This window comes from Alligator sinensis, unplaced genomic scaffold (genome assembly GCF_000455745.1).
Source record: "Alligator sinensis unplaced genomic scaffold, ASM45574v1 scaffold830_1, whole genome shotgun sequence".
NCBI lineage: Eukaryota > Metazoa > Chordata > Crocodylia > Alligatoridae > Alligator > Alligator sinensis.
The window spans coordinates 260,916-267,808 of record NW_005842309.1 but is presented as its reverse complement, the minus strand read 5'-3'; positions in this window follow the sequence as shown (position 1 = coordinate 267,808).

Here is a 6,893-nt window from a genome sequence, read left to right as displayed (position 1 = left end):
GAAAGTCCCAGCTGGGACCTGTAGCACCTGGGAGGCGAGACCCAGGGCCCTGTCAGCATATGCTAATTATTTTATGTTCCATTATCATTGTCCTTAAGTCCTTTTTGGTCGCCATTGGTGTTACCCCTAAGATCCTGTTAACTCAAGAGTGAGGTGAGTTTTGTTGCAAAGGCCTGAGTCCATAGTCAAAGGATGTCCTGTGAGGAAAGGACAGCCAGGAGGTTGGCACACTCAAGGTGTGGAACACTGCAGGTGAGAAGACATCACCTACAAGCAAAACCTCCAGAGATCAAGGGTCATCTTGGCCGTGGATGTGGTAAGGGTGGGGTAAAGGGGAGGCTAAAGCCCCATGAAGAAGCCCAAGTGTGAGATCCCATGGACCACCTGCGGGGAACTGTCTCCCAAGAGAAACATCAAAGGCGTGGCAGGATAGCAGGAGCAGCAATCAAATCACATAGGTAGTGCCAAATTGGGATCCCACCCTGAAGATGCTGGGGTGCAAGGCGCCAGTCAGAAAGGGGCCTAAGCCCTACAACACCTACCAGCCATAGTATAGGGCATCAGTTTTAAAGTTAATTTAAAATGCAAGTTCTCTGATTTAATGTAGAACCTAATAACCTGGACCCAGCACATCAAAAAGACATTTTTGCAAAAGACAGATTTTGAATGGAGAGATCATACATGCTTCTAACAGAAAACTGAAAGAGGACAAACCTTTTGTTGTTACTAGTTGTGAAAAGGAAAGGGTGCTTGTACATGCCACTGGGGGGTGGGGGGTAATAGTTTATTTCTCTCTCAGTTGAAACACTGGGTTTTTAAGAACCCACTGTTTCCTTCATTTCAGTTTAGGGAGAATTAAACCAAACTAAACCCCCATGGTGTGTACACAAGAGTGGGGGTCCAATCCTTGGAGTTTACCTACCTCTCTGGTGGTGGGGGGAGGGAGGGCAAGCTGCCGGTGGGCCGAGCACCCCATGAGCTGCATGGGGCCTTGTGATTACCTTGGTGGCTGCAGGGAACCTGATGCTTCCCTCCATGGTGGCACTCCCCAGGTGGTATCCCCCATTGGCACCCGGCCTGGGCAGTCCTGGGGGGTGCCACGGCCACAGAGGGAAGCACTAGGTCCCTGTGCAGCTCAGGGAGGTAGTCAGGATCCGGGAGAAAATAATAATAAAAAAAGTTCAGGCTCCTTGCACTTTTTCTTTTTTTCTTTCTTCAGTCGAGCCTGCCTGCATGGGTTGCCGCCAGATCGCACAGCCCCTAAGTTGTGTAGGGCCCAGTGCTTCCCTCCATGGCTGTGGCGCTGCCTGGGACTGCCTGGGATGGATGCCAGCAGGTGCATGCCACATTGGAGGAGAGCACCAGAGTCCCCCACAGCTCAGGGTCAGTGCGATCTGCTGGTAACTCACGCCATCCCCACCCCTCCCCCCCACTGCGGGAGAGGCAGCACCGTTGCACCATCCCTGTCACCTTCCTGCTGCCTGGGACTGCCTAGGAATGGCTGGCTTGCCCCTGGGGCAGAGTGGCAAGGCAGGAGGAGGGTGACTGGGTGTGGTGGTGTCAGGAGATGGTGGTGGGGATTGTTCATGGGCCACTGGAAACCCAAGCTTCCCTGAGCACATTGGCTTCCAGCACCCCATGCACTGTTGCACTTTGTTAGGTAGCAAACTAAAACACCTCGGAGGTGCAAGGTTGCTACATTATGAAGTCATTTAAAGTGGAATACGCTGTTGAGCGTGCAAACAGGAACGCAGTTAGAACGGAATACGTTGCTGAGTGTGCAAACAGCAACGCCATTAAAGTGGTGCAAAAGGGCATTTAAGCTACTTTAAAGGCCAATTTTTTGGTGTGTACAAAGGCCCAAAATGCATAATCGAAAAACTTATTTACACCAGAAATTCTAAACTATTATATTTATGTGACTCCGGATAGTATTTTCTAAGTGGTTTGAGAATGTCTTCTTTAATGTATGTCAGTGGTTCTCAACCTTTCTAGACACAAAGGACCCTTTATTGGACTCAAGACACCTCACAAAAATGCCTTAGTTTTCATTCAGTTTTTGACCACTGAAATAATTAAGTAATGCTTCTGCCACAAATAACTCAGACCACAGAAGGTCAGAATGTTTTTAATGCTATGGATTCCTACTAGAAATCTTTGGGTTTAACTTGCAAATCATGTTTATACATGTATCAATGCTAACTTTGTGTTGCACCCTTGAACACCCTTGAAAGGATCTTGCAACACCCTGGTTGGGAATCACTGGTCTGTGTGATATCCTCCATGGCCTTTGGCATGATATCTGGAAAATGCTTATCCAAGTAATGTACCAAATTATTTGTATTTAGCCTGAATAAATCATGCCCTTTTTGTAGACACAGAAAGGACAAATGCACTTTCATATATTTTGACTAATAGTAAAAAAAAACAAATAAACAAAAAGAACCCCACCCTCTGAATGAATGAACATCTGTTTATTAGAACATGGATTTTGCTAGGAGACTAATAATATACTAATAACTCTATTATTCTTTATTTTATTTCCTTATGTTCAACACATTACCTTATTTGTTGTTGCTGCTGCAGCATCTGTATTCTTATAAGTCAATACCACAGCTTATAGACCATACTTTCTAGAGCAAAGCCATTAGCATCAGTAATTTTAGAGCAAAAAATAACTCTGATATTTGAACATTTTCTGAAAACATGAAATATGTTAAAGCAAAGTCTAGTTTTAAAATATTCAGTTTGGTAGACAAAGGGATGTCTAGACTGATTCATAAAAGGGACTGATCTGATGTGATACTGAGGGTTGTCATTCCCAGAAAGGGAAGATGAGGGCCAGAAGAGCTTAGAAGATGTGTCCCACTGCCACATTTTATTTAAGATGAGAATCAAGAGGAACTAGAATATTAGAAAGTTAGGTCTCTGATGGGCTATTTTAAAGGGATTCTTTGAGCTACGTTTGAGAGTATGTCTTGTCCTTGACTATTCTAAACCTGTTCAAGTACCAGGCTTATATTCTCTAGCAGTGATGGAATCTCAAGTTGCGGAAACTATTCTTATATCTATTTTTCAGAGGTAAAAGAAAGTGTTGCTACAAGTGTGATAAATATGTGGCACACAGGAGTACTGGAAGACACTAATTCAATTTCCTGGCCCTTGTCACATGATGTGGGTAGTTACAAAAAGGGTATATATTATTTTCCTTCATACAGCAAAGACTTGTATCCAATAACTGCAGTGACAAGTATTACAACAGGGAACTGCAATCTGACATGAAGAATGAAGTGAAAAACTACAAATCATATGGGCAAGAAAGGGGTGAAGACGATGCAAGCCAAAAGAAAGAAGCCATGAATGGCTTGCGGTCTGGTATGCTGCTTTGAGGAAAGCAAAAGAAATAGGCAATCTGAATCTGAACATACAGAGAAAGAGGAGAGGCATGGGGTCTAGCCCACTTTAAGGCCATGAGCAAACTGCGATCATTTAGGCTGCATCCCCATGAGTGGGAATGTGCATTTCCCTGGGGACAAGTAGCAACGGCTACTTGTCTCCAGGGAATGCCCATGCTACTTGTTCCCAGGTAATGCCCATGCCACACACACTCCAGTGTGTGGGAGGTTACCAAGGGTGGAGTAGAGGAGGCTGGGGCTAGAAACTGTGCTGTCCCAGCAGCCTTACCTGGGATCCTGGGGGCCTTGGGGAGCTGCAGCTGCAGTGCTCCTGCAGCAGGGAGCCTGGCTGGCAGCTGGAGTGTGGCTCTGGATGGCTAGGCTCTGGCTTTGAGTGGTGCATGCTGCCACCATGTGCACCACTTCGCTTTTTTTGGTGTGGGTTTTTTGACTCTGGATCTCCTGGAGTCAAGAAACCCCACCCACACTGCAAAGTAGCAGGATGGGAAATGCCTGCATTTGCAGTGTGTGGTGCTGCATTACAGGTCTGCAGCATCACATGTATGTCCGTGCTTGTCTGGATGTGGCCTTAAAGGTCCATGCCCATTGTCCTAGGATAAATCCTGAAAAGGGTTTCTGGGATAAGAAGTGCTAACAGTTTGTCCCTGGGCACCACAAAGTGTGCCTGAACTGTTGTTCCAGGATTATATCATTGAATCAATGACAAAAAAGTAGCAGTCCATTCAGCTGCTCACTAAATGTCCACTGGAAAGGCAATGTATATGCATGCCAATCCCAGGTCTTTTGTCTTCCAGGACAAACACTGGCACAATTGGTCCTGGAACAGATGCACCAGGCGTCATCGACCTGATGCGAGAGCTCTACCACAGATGTACCATGACCGTCTGCACCACCGACGGAGAGACCACAGAGATCCCACTCTGGTCGGGGGTGAGACAGGGCTGCACCCTCAGCCCCATCATCTTTAACCTAGCCGTGGAACAGCTCCTTCGAGCTGTGGCAGGCGGCCCTAGTGGGCTTGACCTGTATGGCCAGAAGTTGAATGTCCTGGCCTACGCTGACAACCTCGTTCTCCTCGCCCCTGACACCACCCAGCTGCAGCAGATGCTGGATGTGACATCCAAGGCAGCTAGGTGGATGGACCTGTGCTCCAACGTCACCAAGTACGCCTCCCTGCACATCGACAGCAGGCAGAAGAGCCATGTCCTGGACTCCACCTTCACGATCCAGGGCCAGGCGATGAGGCACCTGTGTGATGGCAAGGCCTATTGCCACCTGGGGATGCCCACCAGCCACTGGGCCAAGCAGACGCCAGAAGAGACCATCAACAGGATTGTGCAGGACACCCACAAGCTGGACTCATCCATGCTGGCCCTCTGGCAGAAGATAGACGCGGTAAACACCTTCCTCATCCCCTGTGTCATGTTCATCCTGAGAGGCTCGGCAGTCCCCAAGACCCCCCTCAAGAAGGCGGACGCCGAGATCCAGCGACTGCTCAAGAAATGGTTGCACCTGCCACTAAGGGCTAGCAATGAGGTCCTGCACATCCCCTACCAGCAAGGAGGTGCCAACGTCCCCTGCATGGGAGACCTCTGCAAAATGGCGGTGGTCACCCACAACTTCTGCCTCCTGACCTGCCTGGATGCCACAGTAAGAATCATTACTGCCAACGCCCTCGAGGAGACCACCCACAAGAGGATCACGAGACAGCCAACTGGACATGACTTGGCCACGTTCCTCAGCAGCTTGATGGTCAAGTATCTAGTCGGTAGCACCCTCCCAAGAGTCTTTGCTTTTCTAGCCGCTCTCGGTTTCAGTGTAGAAGTGGTTATCTCCTTTTGTTTCTCTGATCGGCCTATTGTTTTCTCTTTAATAGAGACCTTTTTTTTCTGACCAGCCTATTGTTTTCTCTTTTATAGGCCCATAGGACCTCAGTCTGTCGACTGATGTCAGGGACGAGTCCTAACTGGAGGTCCATGCACCCATGTCCTCGTCTGCCACAACTTGGTGTTTATAGGAGTAGATTCAGTACCTGGGCGTGTAGTTTCAGGTGGTTGTCGTCCACTGTCCTCTGTTCCTGAGGCCTGTGTTCCTGAGGGTCCCACCATCCCCTACACGCTTGCCCGTTCCACCGGGTATCAAATTGTCCTTTCATCAATGTTCGGCCTTCAGGTTCTCTCCTGTGCCTCTGTCAAAAAAAAAATAACAAGTGCTCCCGTCCTGAATTATTGTTCCCCTGCCTTTTTTTGGGGTGGGGGGAAGGGAAAAAAATATATCCGGTGAGGTCACTTTATCCTTCACCTGTTCCCGTCTTTATGGCAGCTCCTTATGAGCCTGTTATTGGGATCATTACCATCCCTTTACCCCACTGGGTCTGCCACTGACACTTTGTCTTTGTACCCCTTTTAGGGTTTTTATGGTACCTTACCCAGCCAGGCTCTGCCAGCTGTCGGCAAGATTTCAAGCAGTTCCTGGTACTGCCAATCCACCACACCTTCCTCTAAGTCTTCTCTGGGGAGCTCCCTCTCTGCAGGAGCCTCCTGCTGGCCCTCCAGGTTGCTCTCAAGTTCTCCTGCAATGTTGCTCGACCCGGCTCCTCTCCTTCTGGTCCTGCACTCTCCCCTCCTGCCTGCTCTGGGCTCTTCTTTATAGAGAGGTTTGAATTCCCAGCCCCTCCCCTTCAGAAACACCTGGTTAAGGAGTATTTCTGCAAGGCTCTTTGGGGCTTTGGGGCTGGGGCAGCTGCTTCTACCTTTGGCCAGTGCTCCTTTGCCCCCTGTGGCTCTCTCTCTCTCTCAGTGAGTTCAGCAGAGATGGCGGGGACTTTGCCTTGCTGTGGAGCTGAGCCTGCAACGCCATGCGCCGCCTTGGGAAATGCATCAGCTGCACATGGACCTGGAGCAAGGAGCTCCAGGAGCTGGGAGTTTCCCTGCACACCAACCACGTCACCATGACGCCCCGCACAAGGACCTTCCTGGAGAGTTTCCTGAAGGATGCCATCTAAAACAAGTATGCCAGTGACCTGAGGGCCAAACCCGACCAGAGCAAAGTCTTTGACTTCACCTCGAAGTGGGACTCCAGCAACCACTTCATGTCCAGCGGGAGCTTCATGCACTTTGCAGACTAGTGTTTCCTCCACCACGCCAGCCTCAACTGCTTGCCTCTGAATGGAGCCGTCCGCTTCAGCCACCGGGACAACAGGTGCCAATGGTATGGCTATGCAGTAGGGACCTTCCCCCACATGCTGTGGAGCTGCAAGCCTCACACCAGAGCCTGGCAGCTCCGCCACAATGCTGTCCAGGTGAGGATCTCTGTGAACCGCACCATCCTGGGCTGCGAGAGCCAGATGTGACCCGACATTGTCATCATGAACAAAGAGGCCAAGAAGGTCATGATTGTGGATGTAACCATCCCGTTCAAGAACCGGTTCCAAACCTTCACCGATGCCCGGGCTTGCCAGCGGGAGAAGTACGCCCC